Raw genomic sequence first — 15,584 nt, 5'->3', positions numbered from 1 at the left:
CTTGTCCTGAGTCAGGAACCTGTAATTCACTGGTAGTCATTGGTCGCTGTCTACAATATTTGTTTTTTGTTTAAACTTTGTCCTAAATGAATAATCAAATACAAATATACGTGAAGGAGTACTTATTAGTGTACTTACTGGACCCCAAAAAAATTCAGCATGAAGAATAACATTACTGCTACCATCATTAACCAATCGACCACGTGGCTTTATAAAAAACTTTTTGTAGGTCTTATTACCACTATGTCCCCTGCAAATAATTTTAGTGAATACATATAACTTGTTTTTATAATTAAGCTGAAGCACAAAAAGTATTATGAAAATAGAATCCAGAAATAATCAATAGAACAATTACATTGTAAAATAACTTATGTTACTGTAAACAAATAACTTACATTTTCATGGATTCTATCATATTATCAGCATCCTCTTCCCTCTCAAGAACGCTTATATCAACTAGAACAGGATCATCCTCAAATGTTACAAATTGAGCATTTGGTAAGAGTGGGTGCATCAGCACTCTTCCTGTTCTATCAATGATAAAAGCATAAGAATATTCATTTTCAGTAAAATATTCCACCTCTGTCAACAACTTGCTTATTTTAACGTCTGTACATATTACACCGTGAAGACTTGAATTGAGTTTAACCGGGAGGCATAATGATGTAATCAAACCTGCAAATGAAAAAAAAAAAAACAACTGTACGAATGAGACTCCAGGTTTATATCAATTTTCTTTACAGTACATTTATCTCTCTCGATCTAAAGAGATATAAACAATAAAACTCAAAACGATTCATGGGCCAGTATTTTGAAGTCAAAGTATCGTTTATACGTATAAAAAGACTTCCCGTTTTTAAAATAACCTTATAAAGTTCGGTATTTTTATGTTACAATTTTCATAAATCTTGATCAGTAATTTTTAAACCCAAACATTTGAAAAACGTTCTTTTAAACAACAGACTCCAAAGTATATTTTTAAACGTGTGGAGGTCCATAATTATATCTGACAAAATCAAACGTTAGACTGTATCAACCAACGGAACGAATGGATACCAACTATCATAGTCCTAATTTGGTACCGGTATTATCCGACGATAACGGTGTTTTAAACCAGGATGTAAGGCATTTGTTTATAGTTTCGTTATAATAACAAAACTGGATGAACAACCCAAACAGACGTAATATGTTAACGTTACAATAATTGGGATCATGCAACTCAAACTGTTTATACATGTATCACAAACTTACAACACAATTGCAAAGCCAAGCATGTATAAGTCTTGGACATATTCTTAGATACATGATTTATTTATTAGTTGTTATTAGTTTTGAACTAACTTTCAGTAACTGCGAGTAATTTCAGATCTGTTCTTTGTGTCTTTTGTGTTTTGTAAGGTTTTCTTGTGCTTTGTATCAATCTGATGAGTTGAATCTTTTTCGCTTAAATTAGATAGTTTGTTCTTATGTTGTACTGTAATGCATACAGGTGAGAAGTTTTGCTAGCTATAAAACCAGGTTTAATGTACCATTTTCTACATCAGAAAATGCCTGTACCAAATCATGAATATGGCAGGTGTTATTCATTCGTTTGATGTGTTTGAGCTTTTAATTTTGCCATTTGATTAGGGACGTTCCGTTTTGAATTTTCCTCGGAGTTCGGTATTTTTGTTATTTTACTTTTTACAACACTGTTCCAGGTTTAAAGGGGGGTGTTGGCAAACTTCAATATTAAAAGGATTAATTGACGAAGGTGTAAACAACACAGTACAGGATACTCTATCCACAGTTGCACGATAAAACATTCAAAAACGAACCTTATATTATTCCCCATATCATCATATATCATTTTCTATTACACATTAAACTGATTTTACACAATACAAGGATTGTGTAGCTTATTATGGCACCCTCAACAGAGTTGGGGTGACATATTGTTATTCTACGTTTCTTTTTCGTCTTATTATTTTTCTTTCACTTTGCTTTTGTCTGGCTTATATCTGGGAAATGTATGAACCAATGTTAATGGAACTATACCAAAATATCAACCAGTATGTGTAGATTTGCAATCGGGGTCTGTCATTTCCAAGATGGCTTACGTTTCTATGGATATAGCAAAAATGTCAAAAAAATCAATATGCTCAAATGTTATTGAAACTTCACACAAATATTTACTGGCATACGTAGATGTGCCATTTGATTTTGGAATTTCCAAAATGGCCGCCGTTACCATGGATACAGTAAAAATGATAAAAAATAAAAATGCTCCAAATTTCATGAAAATTTACAGATAGAAGTTTTTTAATGTATATTTGTGCATTCACAGTTTAATATTTTCAAAATGTCTACAGTTTAATGGCAATTCGGAGGACAAGGGTGTCATCCGCTATTGCTAGCAATTGCAAATCTAGATTTATTTTATATTATACTCCATCATATTTAAAATGGATCCATGATATAATCAAATGTGGAATTTTGATTTTGTTGTTTGAACCATCGGGAAAAAATATTTACCAACTCCAGAAAATAGGTCAACATAAGGAACAGAAAAGATAGATGATGTCTCTTTTTTGTCATCATAAGGTAGATCCAGGTAAAATTGTGCCATGACTGTTGACAGCAACGTTCGGTTCCCAAGGTTAAAAAACTGGAATTTCCCCGTCTAAAAGGCATAGAAAACATTATAGAGTTGTGATTAGTTGTTACATAATTAAACTATGGCGTTTTGTTTTTTAATTTTCATGAACATTATACACATTATAAAAAATTAAAATATTTTGATATTTTCCTCAGTTTCGACATTTGTTAACAATGTGTAGAAAGAAAGTTTAACGATCTTGTTTGAATTTGAAAATACTAGAAACAATTAAGCAAGGAACACGATATTGCAGAATATAACATAACGAATAAGCGGGAAAACATTTTAGTAGCACGTTTGAGAGCCTTATATTATTATTAATGTTTAAGAAATAAACAGTCACAACTGATAGGTTTGACGTTATTATACTCACTTTAATTGAACCATGTGTTGTATTTAACAAGACCTGGTTGGCCATTCCTTTCAGCTGGATCATTGCTTCTTTTTCTAATATTTAAGAACTTGACTTGAACACACATTTGAGATATCGTTATTTATGTTAAAATATTGAAACATAGGTATTTTCATTTATATTTCTAATAAAGATATATTCAATCTATCTGTTAACTAAACAATAGTAATTATTGACCATTACTATTAATATTATATTGTTTGAAAAGCTACTGAAAATAACCGAATTGACTGCAAGCAAATTAGCTGAACAGTACTTCATTGGATAAGGCCGAAAATCGACTGAAAGACTGAATATTGTTGACTAATTTAATGTTCAGAATTTTCAGAAGAAGTTAAGATTACAATGACCGTTAAAGGCTAAAATCTATTTACTAGTGAAAGTAATTAGGATTCAGTCTCGTTTGGGCAGTTCTTCTTAAAATTCGCTGCATGAGTAGCAAATCTTATTTTTTGTGTTTTTCGAATAAAAAATTAAGGCATTATACTTGTATCCTTTGTGTATTTCACTGTCATAACGTGCTTTTTTACCCTTCTATCTTTATTAGTAAATAGTAATATTTATTAAACGTACACGAAATATATCGGGCTGCTAAGCTCTAAACAAATCTAAAATATACTTGATGATGCTGTGTGCAGATATATGTCTATTATCAGACAACAAATGTTACAATTTACAGAAAAAACTTCCCAATTTCATATCAAATTCATGAATTTGTTCTGCATGTATTATTTCGAAATATTTTATAACCATTGATTATCAAAGGATATTGCTAATGGCATATTTAAATGCAGTCCTAGTTTAATGTGTACTTGTTTGTTTATTGTTATAAATCTCAATGAAACTACATGTATCAACTTAATGAACATATTAAAGTCACTGATTCTTTATCATTTTAGTCATTTAAGCAATTATATTAGCTTTTAACTTTTCTTGTAGTATCCCTCCTTTAAATATCTATAAAGTATAGTCTTATAAAGTTTTGAGACAAACAGGAAGAATATACCGAAAAAATGTGGTAACATTAAATTTATACCGTCACCAATAAGATAAGTAAAAATTCTGATTCTGTTGTCATATTTCTTGTTTTCATCTCTAATTACTTCTCTTGGATCTGCATTTCCTGTTGACCTTCCATCACTTAGAAATAAAATTACCTGCTCTGAAAGATATAATTTAGTCATTTAAGTGTATCTGTTTTAATTTCGCATACGTGATTGAAATCAGCATTTTTGTTTTATAAAACATTTAACTTTTCAAGATATTTTAAAGAGATTTTGATTGTTTAAATTTATATTTCAGTACGCCACTTATCTTACGCTGTCCTCAGAGACGAAACTTCAACCAGAAGTCACCACTGCTTAGCTGCTTTTAAATCATCAAAATATACCCGGCTTACAAAGCCATTTGCATGTTTCGTCTTCACACGACTATCCATGGCGCTCTAATCAGTTCGAAGTTCAAAATTATACAAATGTGTGCTTAACTAGGCGTATGCAATCCATTCCTAACAAAATATTGAATATAATTGAAAAGGTCTTCCCTGATCAGACATGTCAGTGGAAATTCCTTAGAGTCATTTAGATGGGTTCAGACCAAAAACCTCGGACACAAAAATTAACACGGTGTTAAATGCAATGTGTACATATAAAAAAAACTTGCTTAACCTTTTCACAAAAACAGCGAGAAATGTGAATTATATGTTTTGGTTATACTCGTCACAAAAGTAACCGCATATGTAAACATTTAAAAGCAATATAAACGTTGAAGAATGCAGTTTGATATGATATCCTTGGAACCTTCAAATGGATTAATCATTCGTATGATCAATTGACAATACAATGCCCTCCTCTTAAGTAAACTAATCATAGACACCAGGATTACAATTGTGTATGCCAGACGCGCGTTTCGTTTACAAAAGACTACTGTGTCTAAACTACCCCGGCAAAACATGTTTAGACGCAATGGTATCTAATATCTGGTACAGTGACGGACCATCAACAGACAGAGAAAAGGTAGGTTTCTTTTTATTTATTTGTTATCTTTATGATATTGAAGAATATAAATACATATATAACTATTTCGATTGTGAGATGTAATATTCTCAAAAACGTTTCTAGATTAACGGAGAAATAAGTAAAAATGCACGTCAAGATGATGACCTAAATGAACCTTGCATCGAATTTGTTTAATCTCTCGTTAAATTATGCACATTGTACAGAAAGAAAGGTACGGAAAGAAAGATATTGACATGAAGATTGCAAGACTAGTCACTTTGAGCACCTCAGTACTTGTATTTCTGTGCATGGAAAGAAAGAAATGGGTAATGTGAAAATGGAAGGACCCGGTTTTGTCAATGTTGTTTACTACACAATGACCCGGTTTTGTCTTTGTATATGAACCGGTTTTGTTCCATTTTGAAACCACAAATTTATGAAAACTTGGAAAAGCAACGTTAACACGGATCTGAATATTGTCCATCGAAAGAAATTCAATATACATTTATTTATAAGTAAAAAGTATGTTATGCATGACAGTGGTTTAAAAATTTTTTTTGTTACATATGACATATACCAAGTAAAATTAGAAAAGAAAAAAAAAAGTAGTAATTTGTGATCTTCAGCATATCGATTAATTGAATGTTATAATCTCTTTTATATTAAATGTAATTGCGACTCAGTTTATACAAAACCTATAGTTTGATTTCATTATATGATTGTACTACACACTTTTCTTTAAACTATAATATATCAACAAGATAAGTCATATAATGTTCGGTTGCAAATACAAATATATGTGTAAGCTGTCGGTTAAAAAGTTTAAATGCTCGTTAATTAAAATTATTTCAGTGACCAATGAAAAACACTTTGGGTTAAACATGTTGAAAGACAACCTGCGATTGTATCCTTGAATAAATATGTATTATAAGATAATAGTATATGTTTATTAAATTAAATGTGTGTTGATTTTTCTCGTACAAGTCCAGTGTATGTCATTGATTTCAATTGTTTTATTAATTTACTGTCCTCATTATTTCATATTTCTGGTTTTGTATTGTTCATAAGTCATTTACCTCTATGCGATATATCCACAGTATCGTCCGAAGAATCAAAGTACCTAAATGCAGCTCTCAAAGCATCTGTAAAATTGCTATCTGCGAATTGAGATCCTGAGATTGGAGAAACAAATGCCTCCATTTTGGCAACGTTTGCTTTTGTTGCAAATGCTAGTTTGTAATCATAGCAGGGATGAAAGTTTTCTCCTATAGGTGTAGTTGCACTCCTGTCAAATATTACTATACCAACCTATTAATGACAATTTAATATTTTAAGTACGTTCGTCTTTTCTGATTGTATTTGCCTTTAAATATACATTCAATGCACGTTGTGATCCACCAGTATTATTAACATTGTATCAAAAAAGTAAAACAACTAAAATATCGACCTCCGAGGAAAATTCTAAACGGAAAGTCCCTTAGCAAATGCCAAAATCAAAAGCTCAAACACATCAAACGAATGGATAACAACTGTCATAGTCCTGACTTTGAACTGACATTTTCTTTTGTAACAAATGGTTGATTAAACCTGCATTTATAGCTAGCTAAACCTCTCACTTGTATGACAAGCGCATAAAATCTAAGACTTATCCTTCTAGATATATTTTGTATGTACCTATGATCCTTCCAGAAGGTCATCTCCTATTGACAACCAAATGTTTCTTCATCAGTTTAGTTGCCCGAATGTATAGATGAAAATGAATGAAGGAACAAGGGTTTACGTCATTAATGATACAGTTACTCTTATAATACTAAAAAAATTGCAATCCGCTTAAATGCCGACTTAAAATATCATATCCCAACATATAAGGAATATATTATACTCTACACTGATAAAAAATTTCCACTAAGTATAACGAGAGGTCTGACGATGGTTATGAAATAACAAGCCCCCCTCCCCCTCCCAAAATAAAATGTACCTTCTTAATCAAAATAAAATACTCATTTAGAGGTCAAGAGTTCACTTATATGAGTTCATGCATTTATGCCAATTTTGCAATTTTTAATATGCTTACATTTAATGCTTTTTACCCTTTTGTTTTGCTTTATATTGTAAATTCTAATTACAATATAAAATGTTATATTTGTTTGGTACATATTTTTGTGTTAATTTTTACACACGGCTATTTTAAATACTATCAAAATGTTATCTTGCAAGTGTTTGCAATGGTTTCCCTCTGCTTAAAATGTTTTAAAAACAATTGAATGTAGATTTTTATTTTGTTTTATAATCAATGTGAAAAAATTACATGTAGGGGCCTTTTATCATAATAACTGACTATATGATATGTTTCCCCGCATTGTTGAATGCCATATGGTGACTCATAACACATCTGTTTTATATTGTTTCTAATAAGATACATATTAATTGATTAAGTCATACATTTTCTTACAATTACGAAATTATGAAAACAAATTCATCTATCATCGGTACAAAACTATACGCTCATACATAGCAAACTCATAGATAACGAGTCATTTATTGAAAGATTTCCACTTAAAAAACTGAGACATGTGTTGTTTGTTCACCACATATGAATAATAGCCAACAATAAATCGTACGGGGCGATTGATCATATGATTATGATACAGTACACTACAAAATATAATATATAATAAGCTAGTCTAAAAGGGTACAACATCACCAAATAAATAGTAAAATCATGAACAACTATTAAATATTTCGGATAGCTAACTATAGGTTTCATAACGAGTGAGAATTGGGCATCGCTTTATATCAACTCGAGTTATTTAATTTCAATATAATAATAAACGAGCCTTCGGCGAGTTTATTATTACTATTTAAATTAAATAACGAGAGTTGATATCAAGCAATATCCAATTATCACAAGTTGTTAAACCTATTTCTCTTATGGTCAACACTTTCATTGTGTTGAATTAAAAATCCCGTGAATCGTTGATCTAGTCTTTTGCACATACCAGTTTGACGTCAATGTCCTGCTCCGATGTCAAACTTTAACATCAGACATTTTAAAACTTTTTGTACGCTTCGCTTCAGAATGTAAAAAAAATTGACAAAATGAAGATTTTCAGGTGGAAAGTGTGTTTTGTATATTATTGAAGAAATCACATATGTCCGTTTCCACAGACGAAATGTTCATCGTCTTAACCTTCGACAGTAATCAATGACCTAACAAATAGCCAATGGAAATGTCGTAATATCGTCTCATGAAAAAGCCAATCAAATTAACGCATATTTTCATATCACTTTAGCGTATCACACTCCGTGCAGTGTGATACGAGAAATATTTCGTCATGCAAGAAATAGATAACAGGCCACAACCATAAGAGAATATCCTTCATCAGTAAGATGTCAAATGATTCTTATCTTGACATGTGGTAGTTGAACTGATATAATAATCTTGATCGTTATACAAATCATCACGAATGAATACGATGTTAAATTTTTTCAATATTGATATTTGGGAGGAGGAATAAATTCCTTAAAACTGTGAGAGTCCTGTACTGAAGCCCGAGTTACAGGAAACAAGTGATGGCAGAGACTTATTTTATGTTTTTTTCATTTATGCCTTCTGGGGAAACTTTCCTTAACTTTCTTATCCAAAAGCTTTCTTGGGCAAGTCTGTTGGCCCTTATCCAACCCTCGTTGTGGTCTATGATAGTGCTCGTAAGGTTTATGAGATCAGCTAGTCGTGTTATTTCAGTTTGACTACCACATGTCAAGATAAGAATCTTTTGACATCTTACTGATGAAGGATATTAGTTATCCGAAATATTTAATCTTTGTTCATGATTTTACTATTTTTTTTGGAGATGTTGTACCCTTTTAGACTTGTGTATTATATATTATATTTTGTAGTGTACTGTATTATATTTATATGATCCATCGCCTCGAAAGATTTATCGTAAGCTATTATTCAGACATTTTATATATATATAAGCTTTCCCTAACCTGTCGCTGGGCATTACTCGAGTGAATGTTCTGTTCAATCACTAGGATTTTCATGCGGTTAAAGTCATCTCTCTCTCTCTCTCTCTCTCTCTCTCTCTCTCTCTCTCTCTCTCTATATATATATATATATATTATATATATATATAAAGGACCAACCAGCAAATTTAATATGTACCAGATCGTCTAGAATAGACGATACTGTACAGATAAGGAAAAAATTAAATAAATCCAAAGATTTGCACAACGGTACTAATATAAGATGGTAATATACGAAGATGATGTTATAAAATCGTCTTGACAAATATTTCTGCTTCACAAATAGCATTCGTCAGTGTCAATAATTTTAACAAAACTAATTGTATGTGTAAAATAGCTCAACAATACAATTAAGTTTTGGTCTATTGATTTAATTCCAAATCTCGAACATCATAATATAAAACAAAACTCAATACTCAATAGACATGACTGTGTATATATACATCCAAAAATGAGTGTAATATAAAACTGCTAGTATCTCTTATTGGTGTCGTTTTGATGATGTACATTTAGTTCCTTTATCCAAAAGCTTTCCCGAATCTGTCGCTGGGCATCTCTCCAGTGAATGTTCTGTTCAATCACTAGGATTTTTATGCGGTTAAAGTCATCAAGTTTGTGACCCGACTGTCTGAAATGCTGACTAACCGGGAGACGTGGTTTCTTAGAGATATCACTCCTATGGCCATTGAGACGTTTGTGGAAAGGCTTCTTTGACTCACCAACATATTGGAGACCACAAACCGAACATTCTAGAATGTAAATAACATTCATGCGTTTGCAGGTCACATTGCAAAATATCATATAGTTATGTTTGGTTTCCTTACTGTGAAAAGTTGATGAGTGATGCATCGATCTGTAGGCAGCATTTGCATCGTTTTTCATCACAAGAACGACATATGAATGGAAAAGAAACCTAACGAACACAAAAATATGGTAAACTGATATTTGTATATATATCATGCTAAAAATGTATAACAACTCATCAAATGAACTCGGTTTGAATTAAGTTGAAATAAATCAAACAAAATATTACCCTATCGTCTTCCTTCAATGTCTGTATAACATTACTGACAGCTTCTTTAGCGATCACCATTTTTGTTTTATCAGGAACTCCAGATGGTTGTACCATGGAAGAACTCGTATCCAATACTATGACAACATCTTTATCTTCCGGATACGCAGCAGCCGTATAAGATGACCTAAGAAATCAAGACCATATTGACCTAAAATGATTTCTGTCATTGAAGTGTCTATTGTTACGGTCAGATAATTGTGACACACATCAAACCAGAATGAAACTTACATTATTTTGTTCGATGTTTTACGCAAATTGAGGATCGTTTCTAATTGATACCGATATCACAAATCTAGTGAAAAGGGTTAACTATGATACATACACATGTTATAGAGATTAAGAACTGTATTTATCGAAAGTGGTGGAAACAAAGACAAACAGCACTGTGCGCGCCATTGGTCTTCTCAAAGTTTAAGAATTCAAATTCTCACAACAAAAGCTGAAACCAGCAACGTTCAATATTTATCCTTCTTGTTGATAATAAAAAAAAACCTCACACTCTTTATCTGTCTATTAGGTTTTTCAAAGGAAACTGCATTACTGATAAAATTAATAAAAGTTTTACAAAAGATGTTTGAAAAAGAGAAGCGAAAGATACCAAAGGGACATTCAAACTCAGAAGTCGAAAATAAACGAAGAACGCCATGGCTAAAAAAGAAAAAGACCAACATACAAACAACAATCACAAAACACAAAAAAGAAAACTAACGATTAAGCAACACGAACCCCAACAGAAACTGGGGATGTTCTCAGGTGTCCGAAGCATAAGGAATGTTCTTATTTATATACCTTAGTCAACGTATGGGGAACTTGATTCGGGGGAGATGTTATATGATTAACTGCAAATGAAACAACTATCTAAAATAAAATAAAGAAGGATCGAAAAAGCTACTAGTAACTATGAAGACTTTTTGCTGATTGTTTGTTTGTGCATGTTTGTGGTAAATAAGATAGATACGTTAATAAAAATACGCTGAGAAAAGCCTCTACAATATAAAATATGCGCAACACACAGCACCAGTCATATACTTACGTGAAGCGTGGATCAAAATTTATACATTGCTTAAATTTGTTTGCGGGATAAATCACGGAAATTCCCTCTGTAGTACTATAGTGCTGCCACAACACGTTTGTGTTGTTTTGATAGTTTGTCTTCATTGTTTCTGTGATAACATGTGTTGGATACTTCAGATTGCTATTGGTGATTCGGGATTTGGTATAGCATGCTGTATTTAGATCCACCTGAAAAGAGAAAAAGATTGATTGAATTGTGTTGGCGTAACTTCTAGTGGCAAATATTACATTCATTTTCAGGACGTTACTATACATGCGATACGTAAGTTCTACTTATTCAGATCGACCAGGAAGAAAGGCTGGACTAGATTTCTTCTGTTACCTATTCTGACATCGGACTCGGACTTTTTTTAAGCTCAGCTTTACAGTGCGTATTGCTGTGTGTTTGTTTATTCTATATTGGATAGAGGAATGGGGGAGGGTCGAGATCTCACAAAACAAGTCCAAAATCCCCGCCGCATGTTTGCAACTGTCCCAATTTAGAAGCCTCTGGCTTTTGGTGGTCTTGTATATTTTTTTTAATTTTAGCTCATTTATATGTTTCGCAGTTTAGTGTGACGTTCAGTTTTATTGAATTAGTACACATTATTGTTTAGTGGCCAGCTTAAGCCCGAATCCGGCTGGGTAATTCTTTTGCTGCATTCAATACGAATTGGTGGACTTGGGCTGTTTTCTGCTCTTCGGTCGGGTTTGGTGTCTCTTTGACACAGTCCCCTTTTCCATTCTCCATTCAATTTTAATGTTTTCATAGTTAACGCTTTGATTTAGATGCTAACATACCTTTGTAGAAATAGATAGTCTAGTTCTTTTTCTCACAATTTGATGTTTCATCATGTAAAGAATGACAACATATAAGAACATACCTTTGTCTGAAATTCAGGTGCGTATGATAATCTATCGTCTGGTAAGGTACAACACTCCGGGAGATCCGTATGGACGTTGTCGGGTTTGTCTGCTTGTTGTATATTGTCTTTAATGTTATTAAGAACTTCATTCAAATCCGTCAACGAGGAATTCAAACTGGCTTGTATCTATGAAGACGCGAATAACATAATATAATGCCACAGAAAATAATATTGTCACAGTGAATTGTTTAAGCTCGATGCGGTAGAAATACGTTTTGTAGTATTTCAAATATTTAACATATAAAGCGTACATAGTTGCGAAACTACCACAGCAAATAACGATTCGTGACCAATAGTTTTTTGCGTAACGTCCAGTGGTAAACATATCATACATGTTAATGCTGATAACAAATGCACACATTATACAATAGCTAGGTTCTTTCAAAGGCAGTCAACCGGATGGAAGGCTGGAAATTTGGAGTAATACTGGTAAATGAGAATATAAATTGGATAGGGTAATTTATCCTTGCAACAGGCTACCTACGGACCCCTCAAACAGATGACTGGACGTAGACGCAGTAAAGGTAATTAAACATCACCTTATCTCCATGATATCTCTAATAATGACCTTCTGTAATTTATAAAAAAAGCCCCGTGTAGTATTCATCACACTAGCACAAAGCTTTATTCCCTACCCACTCAAAAGTTGATTTTAAGTATAACTTATGTTTGAAACCACTGTTACAAACACCCATTCAAACCAATACAGACTTACAGCTATCATTTCAGATATTGTCAGTCACAGATCAGTTGGAACTGGAAAATATAAAAAGGAGAAAGATCCTTTCTTAAACTTTCCATGCCAAAAAAGGTCTCGATATCATGAACCTGGGCAATATCCTTAATCATTAATCAATTCATTGGAAAATAACTGCTTATATTTGTATTTTGTTACCAAAACACATTTTTATATCATTACACTCAGGTTCGACCGCCTAGTTTTCGTAACAGTATATATCTCGCAGTTGATACGATATTCCAGAGGCTGCATTTCCCATCATGATGTCCTTTATAGACGTCACAGATGACGACTGATATGTTCAAATTGTTGTTACCATAATCCCGTCCTATTTTTCCCAAATGTGACCGACTGAATAAGACTTCTCACCGGGTTTGTACTTACATGGGCAGCTCGACGGGTGCCATATGTGAAGCAGGTTTTGCTTACCCGGAGCACCTGAACAACCCCGGTTTTTCGGTAGAGTTCGTGTTGCTCCGTCTATAGTTTTCTCTGTTGTGTTTTTGTGTACTGTTGTTTGTTTGTTCGTCGTTTTTTGTATTTTGCCATGGCAATGTCAGTTTGATTTCGACTTATGAGTTTGAATGTCCCTTTGGTATCTTTCGCCTCTCTTGATGCAAGGGCTCTTTACGTTCAAAGAACGTTTTAATCTCTTTAAACGAGGATGTATGACCCCATTCTGACCAGAAGAGGCTGAGAATTAATACATCGTGCACATTCACACGGACGCCAAACTTTATTCTGCCGGTCAAAAGTAAACATCCCGGGGATTAATCAAACATAATATATAATGTTTCAGCTCAATATATTTGTTTCTCTGCCTGTACCAGAACAAAACTATGACAGTTGTTTTCCATTCGTTCCGTTGGTTGATATAGTCAAACATGTATTAAGGACTTCCCAATCTGTTAATTTGCCGTGGAGTTCGTTATTTATTCCATCCTTTTTTATTTGTTTAATTAATAGTCGGGAGTAACCTGTGATAAAAATACACTAATTCGTATCAAAAACGTTATTTTATTTTGACATTGAGGTATCTGCTATAAAGAAAAAATCATTTTTTAATGTGTCAAGCTAACTCTTTATGTAGCAATACATTACCAGTTTCCTATTGATATATCAGGTTTTATATTTTTAATCGAAAAAAGGTGTTAAATTATATGAGGCAGTAGTTTCATGGGGCGATAAACAGCTAAGAAACTCAACATAGAAACAAGTATACACTTTTCAGTTCAATAACTATCTCTATACAGTTCTTTCAACTTATTTATGTATTTTTCAGCTTACATTTTGAAGTAACTCACTCCCGGTATCAGTTTTTGTTTCATAAGGAAAATTGTTGAATTTTTCCTGCAATAAACACAAAAAATATGTTTATATTTCCTTACAAAAACATAGCAATATTTTTCATTTTTTTACTTAGTTTTTATACTGTAGTTATGTTTGATCTTATACTGTCAGTCAATACTCTTAATTCTACCTCCATTCAAGTTAGAAGCGGTTATTATTTTGAAAGGGGTCTGATTTTGATTTTCAAAATGTTTCACTGTAATACAAACATTTATGTTAAGAGTGTATATCATTGTCAATGTGTTTGTATGTTTGGTTTGGAAGTTGACGTTTTCTTGCCTTTAACTACAGTCCATGAATGGTAAAAATTCCCATATAAATGTGTATTGCATAATGGTGTATGACGGAATAATGTATAGTGTATTGTGCATGGAGAATAGAGTATGGTGCACACGGAACGTTGAATTAATCTAATTTAAGTTTCGTTTTAGAAAAAAAAGATATTATATATATTGCAATTTTATATTCACTAAACATGTTACATTCAACGTAATTTTGAATTTTGTGAATCAGTAAGTAGAAAGAGAATGGTGTATGGTGTAATTGTATTTGGTGTAAGTAGGAAGACTATTTCAAGAACTGTATACCTGTCATGTCACCTCTTAAAATGAATATATTTTAGTATACACGCGATTATTGACTCTTAAAGCTTCGGATGTTTGAATAAAATGTAATCACTAGTTGAACTATTTTGATCTAAACACTACAAGTACCCGGCCACGTCCACTCTGCGTTTTTGTTAGATGGATTTCTATTTGTATCCATCTGATGAATTAAGCCTTTTTTAACTGATTTGTATAGTTATTTCTTATGTTGTACTGTAACACCACAGTTACAGGTTATGAGGAGGGTTGGGTGCCCGCTAGCATGTTTAATCCCGCCCCATTCTATTTGTGCCTGTCCCAAGTCAGGAGCCTGTAATTGAGTGGTTGTTGTTTGTTGCTGTTGATCATATGCGTTGTTTGATTATTGTTTTGTACATACATTAGGCCGTTAGTTTTCTCGTTTGAATTGTTTTACATTTGTCATTTCTGGCCTTTTATAGCTAACTATGCGGTTTGGGTTTTGTTCATTGTTGAAGGCTGTACGGTGACCTATAGTTGTTAATTTCTGTTACATTTGGTCTCTTGTGAAGAGTTGTCTCATTGGCAATCATACCACATCTTCTTCTTTATGGGTCTTAAAAGACTGAACAGTAAATCATTACGTCGTTTATTGTTGTTCTCTGTCAAGTGGCAAAAATGTCATGCATGTTCAGGACATATTAACAATAAAAACCAAAGGTGAGTCCTGTAATAGAAGTCCACCGGGATGAATGGTTTGAAATATTTACTGCCACTAACAACTGGTTTTGTATTGGGTAAG

General features: G+C 32.7%; 1 protein-coding gene across 2 annotated transcripts in view; it reads right to left on the bottom strand.

The window, feature by feature from the left end:
• Window positions 1-15,584, bottom strand: part of LOC127711055 (VWFA and cache domain-containing protein 1-like) — a 46,485-nt gene that overhangs the window by 24,962 nt on the left and 5,939 nt on the right. The window contains exons 3-11 of one of the 2 annotated variants that reach the window (XM_052217012.1): window positions 14,157-14,219; window positions 12,089-12,256; window positions 11,185-11,393; window positions 10,110-10,275; window positions 6,124-6,355; window positions 3,012-4,212; window positions 2,515-2,662; window positions 396-675; window positions 139-250 (exon numbers count right to left, since the gene is read on the bottom strand). The gene's annotated coding sequence lies outside the window, so the exon portion shown is untranslated. Of the gene's footprint in view, window positions 1-138; window positions 251-395; window positions 676-2,514; window positions 4,213-6,123; window positions 6,356-10,109; window positions 10,276-11,184; window positions 11,394-12,088; window positions 12,257-14,156; window positions 14,220-15,584 lie in introns of both variants that reach the window. The other variant, XM_052217011.1, reaches the window with a different exon arrangement.

The sequence above is a fragment of the Mytilus californianus genome, unplaced genomic scaffold (genome assembly GCF_021869535.1).
Source record: "Mytilus californianus isolate M0D057914Y unplaced genomic scaffold, xbMytCali1.0.p SCAF_8, whole genome shotgun sequence".
Lineage (NCBI taxonomy): Eukaryota > Metazoa > Mollusca > Bivalvia > Mytilida > Mytilidae > Mytilus > Mytilus californianus.
Note: the sequence above shows the minus strand (reverse complement) of the source record. Positions and strands in the feature narration are given on the sequence as shown.